Source organism: Eumetopias jubatus, unplaced genomic scaffold (assembly GCF_037043125.1).
Source record: "Eumetopias jubatus isolate StellerSeaLion01/CBP00866 unplaced genomic scaffold, mEumJub1_p1.0 scaffold_9, whole genome shotgun sequence".
In the NCBI taxonomy this organism is placed as follows: Eukaryota; Metazoa; Chordata; class Mammalia; order Carnivora; family Otariidae; genus Eumetopias; species Eumetopias jubatus.
In genome coordinates this window covers 109,223,363-109,234,977 of record NW_028274815.1, presented here as the reverse complement: position 1 = coordinate 109,234,977, position 11,615 = coordinate 109,223,363, and the positions used below count along the sequence as shown (strand labels likewise).

The following is an 11,615-nucleotide window of genomic DNA, read 5'->3' as shown; positions in this document are numbered from 1 at the left end:
CAGGCCTTTGAGGTGGCCTTGCCCCAGCTCTCACCTTGTTGCTGACTGTCCGCTGTGTGCTGATTTCTACACACGGACCACAGCAGCGTGTTTCTGGAAAGAATCCCAGATACACAGTATCTAAGTGTCAGCTGCCCATCCATGAGGGCAGGATGTGAGGTGGAAACCAGGGTTTGCTACACCTCACTGGGTGGTTAGGGAGACAAGATGTCTGGCCAGACTTGTACCAGAGAACTGTCCGGTTTGAACAAATGAGGAATGTGAAGCATTTGGAAAGGTTATAAAGAAGCCACCATAGATAGCGGAGAAACATGGCTGCCCCAACGTTTACTGCGAGGTTGTATTCGCTGCTGTTCCGCAGGACCTCCACCTTCGCCCTCACCATCGCCGTGGGAGCCTTGTTCTTCCAGCGCGCCTTCGATCAAGGCGCGGACGCAATCTACGAACACATCAACCAGGGGAAGCTGTGGAAACACATCAAGCACAAGTATGAGAATAAGGAGTAGTTCCTTGGAGACCCCTACCCACGTGGAAAGGACCAGGTCCACCCACCAGCTGTTTGCCCAAAACCAGGGCCTCAGCCCGAAGATGATGCTCAGATTACTCTTCATCGACCACCTTTAGCTGTTGGCAAGAAGCGGCTTCACCTGACAGACTCTTTAACTTCAGCTGTGTTTGAACTATGTTTAGTCAGAGTCATCAGCAAATAAATGTAAATTGTCCTTGGAAAAAAAAAAAAAAAAGAAGCCACCATAATAACGAATGTTTTTCTGAACCAGCACAGTCAGGGAAGAGAAGACTGCGAATCAGGGATGGCTTTAGTGATCTCGCAGAGTTCTTTACATTGGGATGCAAAAATGCAGCGTGGACGCATCTAAAATTTTACGATGATAGCCGGCTCCTGGCAAATGTGCCAAGTCATGTCATTCCTGACAAGCTCATCAAAATGCTACATATTTTAGGTTCGTGTGCTTGGCCATTTTATTTTATTTTATTTTATTTTTAATATTTTATTTATTTATTGACAGAGAGAGAGAGAGACAGCGAGAGAGGGAACACAAGCAGGGTGTGTGGGAGAAGCAGGCTTCCTGCGGAGCAGGGAGCCCGATGTGGGGCTTGATCCCAGGACCCTGGGACCATGACCTGAGCCGAAGGCAGACGCTTAACAACTGAGCCACCCAGGCGCCCCTCGTGCTTGGCCATTTTATTTCACATGTTTTGGATATTCGTGGGCAGTGAAATTAAAAACACACCAATCAGGAGAAAACAGACTGGTAGCTTTACAACACCTGGCGTGAGGATGAAAACCTGACCCAGCTTTAGAATGTTGGTCCATGGAAACTGCATTCAATAAACTACTTAATCATGTATCGTTCCCATGGCAACAGGCACTGAGGCAGGCTTGCTACATAAGACTGAATGTGATCAACTGCCAACATGGAAATATAAATCCTCCCCTATTTCCTCTCTGTTTCCCAGCATTTCTCTCTGGGACACATTCTGTGTTACAAAGCAGCACTGAGAACACGGCCTGTATCTCCCTCCCCCTAACACTCACCAATTTGCAATGGTGAAAGACCCCATCCTCTGTGTTTTCAGCACGGAACACAGAAATGGGGGTAGCGGAGTAGTACATGTATTCTAAAAGGCAAGGAAAGTAATTCTAGATAGTACATTACCCATCCATGTCCCTCACTAAAAGCCTGTTTGTGTGTGTGTGTTTTTCTTTCAGGCAGTAATGCCTTTTTCTGTTGGAATCAAATCAAAGCATATTTGTGCTCAGGAGCAAGACAGATTTCTTAAATAACAGAGAAGCTATTTTTAGAGGATCTTAGGAGGGGGAAGATCCTGGGATCCACCTAAACTTAGCTCCAGCCTATGGTGCACTATATCTCACAGGGAGCACTTGTACATTTCATCCGGTTTATTATGAACTGCCCGAGATGCCCTTGAAGGATGTACTGGGTGAGCCTGGACCTGCCCAATGCAGCATCACACAGTCTTTCCCTTCTTTTCCTTTAAAGCACACTATTGGGGCACCTGGGTGGCTCAGTTGGTTAAGCGTCTGCCTTCGGCTCGGGTCATGATCCCAGGGTCCTAGGATTGAGCCCTGCATTGGGCTCCCTACTCAGCGGGGAGCCTGCTTTTCCCTCCCCGCCGTCTGCTGCTCTGCCTACTTGTGTTCTCTCTCTATCGCTCTGTCAAATAAATAAATAAAATCTTAAAAAAAAAAAAGCACACTGTTTTCTAACTCTTGAAGAGCCCTATGATGAGGCCAATTTGTGCTGACCGTGACCATATTGGTGGTACATCGGGGCTGTCTGTCAGTGCATTTGGGTGAGTTGTTTTGAGGGGACAAAGTCAGTAATAGTTTGTGGTTGGGGTTAGCTCTGCAAATATGAATGTGAACCGTGAGTTTGCATCTCAGGTGTGTGGCCTGGGGTGTATGCAAGCACAGACAATACTGTGTGGTTCAACCAATGTGGTAAGGGATGAGCACTCAATGCGTATATATTATAGATCTTAATTCAGTGAAAAAAATTAAGTATTATCTTGCAAAGTGTGAACTCAGGATCTTGATTCAAACGATTTAAATTATTTATGAGGGAATTTGAACACTGAGGGGATATTTGATGATATTCCATCATCCGATGAAGTTGAGTGATGGCTGAGAGGGAGTTCATGGTATTGTTCTCTCTACCATGGCATACAGTAAACACGAAAACCACATAATCAGCCCTGGGGAGGGTAATCTGAGGTTTTCTGGAGGAAGTGTCTTCTAAACTGAGATCTCAAGGAAGGGAGGAGCTAGCAGGCAGAAACTGAAGGTAAAGGGATGAGAATGAGGTATTAGATGGGTAAATCTTTCAGGTAGAGGGAACTGCATGGGCACAGTCTTGAAGGTGAAGGAAAAATCCCCTGAAAAGGAGCTCAAGAGGACTGTACCACAGTGTGGCAAGAGAAGAGGCTTGGAAGTGGAATGAGGGGTCTGCTTTCTGGACATTTTCTTCAGAGCAGGTGGAAGCCACTGAGTAAGGAAGTACCAGATTGGATTCGGAGGGGTTTAGGAAATCTGCTGTTAGGCTTGATGGTCCCAAGAGAGTCCCAGCTTTAGAAAATCTATCTTGAGTACTCTAGCCCTGCTCTTTCTGAGCTGTAGAGCCCATCCTCCTTACCAGTTACCACTGCTTCACGCATTACAGGTTCTATGGTGGTTAAGTTGAAAATCCAAGTTGAGGGGAAGGACAGACTGTGTAGTCTTTGCTATGAGTGAATTGTCTCCCACAAATGCAGATATTGAAGTCCTAACTCCTAATATGACTGTATTTAGAGATGGGGTGTTAAGAGGTAATTAAGTTTAAATGAGGTCATGGGGGGCGGGGGAGTCCTGAGCTCATAGAATTTGTCCTGATGTGATAGAATTATAAGAAGAGGAAGAAAGAGAGAGATGGCTCTCTGTCCACACGCAAGGAAAGGCACTGGCAGGACCCAGCGAGAAGGCGGCCATCTGCAAGACAGGAGGAGAGCTCTCACCAGAACCTGACCATGTTGGTGTCCTGATCTCAGACTTCCAGAATCAAGAGCTATGAGAAAACATACTTCTGTTGTGGAAGCCGCCCAGTCTATGGTCTTTCGTTATGGCGGCCCAAGCGGACTAAGATGTTCTTCCAAGTCCCCCTCCATCCACATAGATTTTCCTGGGCTGGGACAAACCTTAGACATTTCAAAAACTCTTAATCCACTATCTTAATCAATCATTAAAGATCCTAAACATTATACTCTCATTATACTCACAGTTCCATATTTATCTACACAAGTGCCTTTCTCGACTGTCATGAAGCCAGGCCATTATGTAAGGAGATGGTTCTCCTGAGGTCATAAATATGTACAATAAGCTGATGTTAACATAATCATCTATCTCTCTGGTTTACCTTGAAAAGACACCTTTGGTTGGTAGGGTTCTTTCCTAATTGAAAACTCTTGATCATCACGTTAGCATGCAATTGCTAACTCCCAAGTTTGCGTGAGCTGCCCCTAGTATTTGGGGCATGTATTTATAAGAGGAGAGCCTTTATTTATATTGATGTAATACAGTGTTAACTTCTGCTGGCTGCCTTTCATAGACAAGGCAACTCTTCCAAACAAATTGTCTGGCAAATGATGGTCTTTGCAAGTTTAGACATGATGCTCAAGCTGACTTTCCATTTCCTTACATGGCAGACCACCCAAGTATGCTTCCCTGAAAAGTCTCTAAGCCCAAGTAAATGAGTCTTTTTAAGGAAGCAGGGTGAGAAGCACCAGCCTCTAGTAAGATCTCAGGGGAGTTAGGAGACCTGTTGCTGCCAAGGCATTCTCCTATCACCTCTCTCAGTGCCAAAACCACCTTTAGTTGTCCTTTTCTTTGGCTATTCCATTTTCCCTAATAGCCCTCTATTAATATGATTTTATGGTCATATGTATGAATCTGTATGAATTTGTTCCATGAGAATCAAACTCATGAACTGTCACCTTCCTTTACACTCCTAAATGAAACTAAATCAGACCCAACCTTTACTGGCTTTAGCAATGGAGAAACCCAACCCCAGACTTGTGGTGAACAGTTCCCTCCCCACTCCCTTAGGATTGTAACAACACCCAGGGTTTACTCAGAACAGATATCTTGCCATCTGAAGTGTTGGAAGAAATGGAGTTCCACTTAATCTCTCTATCGTCCCCTCCCTTCATTTGGGTGGGGGCTCTTTGCCAAGGTCCCTGAGTAGCACCTAGGACCCAAAACCCTTTGCATACTTGCAGCCATCCTACACAGAGGCCCTATTTCTGCAGATCTTCCTTATCAGTTTTCAGAATTAACACCACCACTCTGACCCCACCCCTCATCCTTGTGCAATGTAGTTCAACTCTCTAACAAAGAGGGTTTTTTTAATTTAAAGATTTATTTATTTATTTATTTTTAATATTTTGTTTATTTATTTATTTGAGAGAGAGAATGAGATAGAGAGAGTACATGAGAGGGGGGAGGGTCCGAGGGAGAAGCAGACTCCCCTCTGAGCAGGGAGCCCGATGCGGGACTTGATCCCAGGACTCCAGGATCGTGACCTGAGCCGAAGGCAGTCGCTTAACCAACTGAGCCACCCAGGCACCCAAGATTTATTTATTTATTTGAGAGAGAGAGAGAGCCCGTGGTAGGGAGGGGCAGAGGGAGAGAGAGAGAATCCCAAGCAGACTGTCTGCTGAGTGTGGAGCCAGGCCTGGGGCTCCATCTCACAACCCCGAGATCATGACCTGAACTGAAATCAAGAGTCAGACACTTAACTGACTGAGCCACCCAGGTGCCCCATCAGATGAAGAGTTTACCTGCCACCACAACCAAGGTATAGAACATTTCCACTACCCCAATACATTCTGACATTTCCCCTTCCCTGACCACAGCCCTTCATCGACCACCAGTTAGCTTTCTGTCTATACAGTTTTGCCTTTTCTAGAATTTCTAATAAATGGACTCATACCATGTATACTCTTTTATGTCTGGGTTTATTCGTTTAGCATAATGCTTATGAGATTCATCTGTGTTGTATTAGCAGTTCATTCCTTTATATTCCTCAATATTGCTACATAAGAAGGATATACCATCCTATCCATTCACTAGTTTGTTGACATTTGGGTTGTTTCTAGTTCTTAGCTCTTATGAACTGTGCTGCTAGAAACATTCCCACGTAGGTTTTTGTGTGAACACATGTCTTTCTTTCTCTTGAGTTGTCACTTAGGAATAGAAATATAAATCATAGTGTAGGTGTGGTTCACCATGGTAAGTTTTCATTCAACTGTATAAAAAGCTGCCCAACTAAAGTGGCTGTTCCATTTTGCATTGCTACCAGCAATGTATGAGAGTTCCAATTGCTTTACATCCCTGCCAAAAACTGGGTTTGTCAGGCTTTGTAATCTTAGCTATTCTAGTGGGTATGTATTAAATAAAATTTAAATATAAATCTCCATTCTAAATTATACATAGAAATAACAAATTGCAATGTCAATGCCTCTGAGAAGGATATAATTTAAGGTGCTACCACCTAACATCTTAGCTAGTACTTGCTCATATAGTCATTCCCGTATAAGGCCCTTGGGATTCAGTGACTTCCTAAAGGCCATAACAATGGTTCTTAAACTATTTGCATTCCAGAAATGGGAAAATGAATTATTGCCAGTACTAGAGAAGACAGACTCTTTTCAAACATGGGAAACCATGTAAAGGGATTCTTTTCTGGGAAAACCATTAGAGATCATAAGGGTGAGAACGGGTAGAGAGCAAAATCTGGAGGAAAGGGTTTACTCTTGTTACTCTTTTGGAATTACTCTGGTTATTAGACCCATCGCTACATCTTGTTGAATGTGTTAACATGGAAGCAAATATGTTACAAACTTGTTTTCTTTTTTTTTTTTTTTAAGATTTTGTTTATTTGAGAGAGAGAGCGAGAGCATGAGAGGCAGGGGAGGATCAGAGGGAGAAGCAGACTCCCTGCTGAGCAGGGAGACCGATGTGGGACTCAATCCCAGGACTCGATGCCAGGACTCCAGGATCATGACCTGAGCTGAAGGCAGTCGCTTAACCAGCTGAGCCACCCAGGAACCCCCAAAACTTATTTTCTTAATATTTTGATTTCTCTCTTCCACTATAAAAGAGTCACTTTGTAAATGTGTGCATTTCATTTTATGCTTTATAAAAATGCTATTCTGAGAAGGAGTCCATATGTTTCCCCTAATGCGACAAGATCCATGGCATATAAAAAAATCCAGTGTGTGGGCCAATTTAGTTGATCTTGGGTGATACCAGCGTCTGTCTATTTTTACAAAGCTACTCTCATGCCAGGGTGGGATCCTGCAGGGTTGACATCTGTCATACAAGGGTAGGAACCCATTCTGCAATGTCATACAGAATGGGTTAAGGAATCTGCCTTATTAGGGAAAGGAAAAACTAGCAGACAAAAAGGCAGGCAGTCCTACCTCCTTTCATGTCTCAAGGAAGGAATGCCAGGTCCAGGGCATTTGTGGACATGCCATAGGTTCTATTCAAGTGAAGAAACTCCCCTCCCTCCTAGGGCATAGATTGGTGCCAAATGGTCTGGATTTGGGATGTCAGCTGTTGAGTGAAATTGTCTGGGGATGCCAAGTGCTTTGCATCTGGGACATTTGGGGGCCTTGCAGTCCAAGAGCTGTTGCATTTGCCCTGCTAGCCAAATAGCCAAACATCCCAGTCCAGCGGGTCACATGTTTGGGTACTGTCCCTTCACTGGAATGAACCAAAGTTGGATCCAGTAGCAATCTGACTCTGGCAGATCACTCTTTGATTTAATGTGAAATTGAAGACTATGTGTGAGTCTGTCTTGCTCACCCTGGACTTGTGGATTTTTGCCTTTGCACAGTAAAGCCTTCTCTTCAACTGATGCTGTACAAAGTAGTGAAATGTGCCCAACTCTTTGCAGGACGAGTGGCGGCCCTAAAGGGACCCATCTGGCACCACAGTTGGTTTTCAGCATGCAGCCAGAAGTGACTTAACCAGAAAAGCATGGAGCATGGGTAGATATTTAATGATCACTTGGGGTCCAACTTCTACATTTTACTGATAACATACTTCAAGAATCCATTGGGTTCTCAAGATTTATCACCCATTTCCCATTTTCAGGGAGGGTTTAGCAGCAATAAGATTGGGTTAGGACTCTGAGCCTGAAGACCTTTGAGAATTTTCAAGGCTTGAGGGACCCCTTTGGAATCCAAGAGCACAAGAATTTTGGGTGTCTATTCCAAAAGCACTTTTTTTTTTTTTGCTTTTAGTGATCGGATGTTATTGTATGTAGGATGTATCAGTTCATTATTGCTACACTAACAAACTACCCATTTTATTTGCTGATAATTCTGTAGGTCAGCTTTTAGATTTGGCTCAGCTGTGTGGTTCTTCTGATGCTCTCATCTGGGGTCACTATGGCAAATAAAATAACACCCTCCTCCAAAGATGTCTATGCCCTAATCCCTGGCGTTAGGGCTGTGTATGTTACATTATACAGTAAAAGGGACATTGTAGATGGGATTAAATTTATGGACCTTTGGGTACGGTCCTTCTGGATAAGGATAGTATCCTGGATTGTCTGGGTAGATCCAATGTAGTCACATGGGCCCTTAAAAGTGAAAGAGGAAGGCAGAAGAGTCGGGCTGAGAGATGCTATGGAAGAGAGACATGAGAAATTTGAATATGAAAGAAACTGGGCTCATCACTGCTGGCTTTGAATCTAGAGGAAAGGGGCCATGAGTCTGAGAATGCAGGAGATCTCCAGAAGCAGGGAACAGCCCTCACTAATAGCCAACATGGGGATAGGACCTTCATCCCTACAACTGCAAGGGACTGAACACCACCAGCCATCTGAATGAGCAAAGAGACAGATTCTCTCCGAGAGCCTCCAGAAAGGAACACAGCCCTGCTGACAGCTTGATGTTAGCCCGGCGAACCCGTATTGGTTACGGAGAACTGTGAGATGGTAAACCTGTGCTGTTTAAGCTGCTAAGATTGTGGTGATTTGTTATACAGCAATAGAAAGCCGATAGAGTCACACATATTGCAGCAATCAGGCATGACTGGGTCTGGGGGACCTGAAAGCGCCATCTGCATATCTGGTGGTTGGTGCCAGCTGTCGACTGAACCACTCTGATCACGTGATCTCTCACGCTCAAGAATGTGGGCTTGGGCTACTTTACCTGGCATCCTCAGGGCTCCAAGCAGGTGTGAAGAGAGCTGCAAGGGTCCTTGAAACATTGCTCAGAACTCCCCCACGATGTCATTCCTGCAACTTAGAAGGTCTGTCCAAATTCAAAGGGGTAGAGAAATCGTTTCTACCCCTTGATGGGAAGAGATGAAAAGCCACACTGGGAAGGAGCAGGCAGTGCATGGATTGGAGGAATTTGTGGCCATTTTTCACAACCTGCCATCCATGAAACTGTTGTGCAATGAGATATTAAGAGGGACTTTCCACGTTGCTTCCCTGGGAGCACTAGGTTGCACTGTTGACAACAACAAACACAAACACCTCACATTCTAAAGAGGTCTGCCAACCTGGGGGGCTGGATGCTTCCTTCTCAGGCTCCGGTCAGCCACACTCCCACCTCTTCACTCCTCCCCCACTTCTTGATCTACACGGGAGAATATTAGGGAGTGGTGTTGGAGGTAACTGCTTTAGTGAGGAGTGGAGTGAATTAGGGTTCCTTTTCATTTCTCCTTCAATCAAATAACTGGGGAGGCTCCAAGGTAATCACTTAAAGAAAATGGTTGGGTTTGCAAGAAGGGGAGACCGACATCTTGATCCTGGCTGCCCAAATTAGGAATCTATGGAAGAATCTGAAGATGGGAGTTCATCCATTTAATAAGCAAGTATTTCTTGGGCACTATAATGGTTAGTTTTATGTCAACTTGACTGAGTCACAGGATGCCACCATATTTAGTTAAACATTATTCTGAGTGTGTCTCTGAGGATGTTTAGGATGGGATTAATATTTGTGTTGGGGGACTGAGGAAAGTCTTCATGAGGGTGGGCCTCATCCAGTCTTTGGAAGACCTGAATAGAAAAAAAAAAGGCGAGTAAGGAGAATTTGTTCTATCTGCCTCATTGTATTTGAGCAGGGACATTTGTTTTCTCCTGCTTTTGGACTCATACTTGGACTGGAACTTAGATGATTGGATCTCCTGGTGTTCAGGCCTTTGGTTTTGGACTGGAACGATACCATCGGCTCTCTTGTTTCTGGTTTGCCAACCGCAGATCTTAGGATGTCTCAGCCTCCATAATCACCTGAGCCAATTTCTTATAATAAATCTCTTTATGGACTGAATCTTTGCATACCCCTAAAAGTCATATGCTGAAATCCTAACCCTCAAAATGATGGTTTTAGGAGATAGGGAGCTGATTAGGTTATAAGGGTAGAAGTTTTGCAAATAGTAATCGATTAGTGTATTCTTTTTAATAAATTTATTGTATTTTATTTTATTTTATTTTATTTTATTTATTTGTCAGAGAGAGAGCACAAAAGCAGGGGAAGCAGCAGGCAGAGGGAGAAGCAGCAGACTCCCTGCTGAGCAGGGAGCCCAATGCGGGGCTCGATCTCAGGACCCTGGGATCACTACCTGAGCCAAAGGCAGACGCCTAACCGACTGAGCCACCCAGGCACCCCAGGATTAGTGTCCTTATAAAAGAGAGCCCTAGGAAGCTCCCCTGCCCCTTGTGCCATATTGGGACACAGTAAGAAGACAGCTAGCTGCCTACGAACCAAGAAGGGGACTCTCACCAGACACCGAATCTGCCAGCACGTTGATCTTGGACTTCTTAGCCTCTAGAACTGTGAGAAATGAATTTCTGTTGTTTATAAGACACCCAATCTAAGTAGTTTGTTTTAGCAGCAGCCTCAATGGACTAAGATAGATATAAATACGGATAAAGGTATAGGTATAGGATATATGTGCAAATATATAGATTCTTTTTTTAAAGTATTTTTATTTATTTTTGCGAGAGAGAGAGAGAGAAAGAGAGCATGAGCAGGGGAGAGCAGCAGAGGGAGAGGGAGAAGCAGGCTCCCCGCTGAGCAGGGAGCCCGATGCGGGACTCGATCCCAGGACCCTGAGATCATGACCTGAGCTGAAGGCAGACGCTTAATGGACTGAGCACCCAGGTGCCCCATAAATATATAGATTCTATATATTCAATTTCTCTGGAGAACCTTGACGAATACAGGTTCCTACCGGTGCGTGATACAATGTTTTAAACTCTGGGAATTCAACAGTAAAAAACAAAAACAAAAAAACCCCAAACAGACAATAATCCCTGCCCTCGGGGAATTCCTGCCTGACTGGACGTCTACTGGGAAAAATAGAAAATAAGATAAGACAGTAAGTAAAATGTATGGAATGTTAGATGGAGATAAAAGTTGGTGGGGAAGGCAGGGGCTGACATCTTAGATAAAGAATTCCAAAAAGAAAGAAAGAAAGAAAGAAAGAAAGAAAGAAAGAAAGAAAGAAAGAAAGAAAGAAAGAAAGAAAGAAAGAAAGAAAGAAAGAAAGAAAGAAAGAAAGAAAGAAAGAAAGAAAGAAAGAAAGAAAGAAAGAAAGAAAGAAAGAAAGAAAGAAAGAAAGAAAGAAAGAAAGAAAGAAAGAAAGAAAGAAAGAAAGAAAGAAAGGAAGGAAGGAAGGAAGGAAGGAAGGAAGGAAGGAAGGAAGGAAGGAAGAAAAGGAAAGAGTTCCAGGTAAGGACTCCCCAAGAAGGGGCCATTTGAGAAGACCCAAAGTAGGTGAAGGAGTGAGCCACACAGTTATCTAGAGCAAGAGCATTCCAGGCACGTGCCTGCCTCTGGATCGCCTGGCCCAGCCCGGGAACCATGAGGAGGACATGTAGGAGAGAAGAGTTTGGGAAGGAGGAGACGGTGCATGTGGTATAGGGAGGCTAAGGAAAGGGTTCCAGGTGTCACAGGAGGGTCTATTTTTCATTATGGTAAAATATACGTAACATAGCATTTACCTTGTAACCATTTTCAAATGTACAGTTCAGTAGGTTAAGCACGTTTACATTGTTGAGTAACCAACCTCCAGA

The 11,615-nt window shown here is 44.1% G+C and overlaps 1 pseudogene; it reads left to right on the top strand.

The window, feature by feature from the left end:
- The first annotated feature begins 303 nt into the window (after positions 1–303).
- On the top strand, positions 304–737 carry LOC114216409 (cytochrome b-c1 complex subunit 9 pseudogene; annotated as a pseudogene).
- Positions 738–11,615: the final 10,878 nt, after the last annotated feature.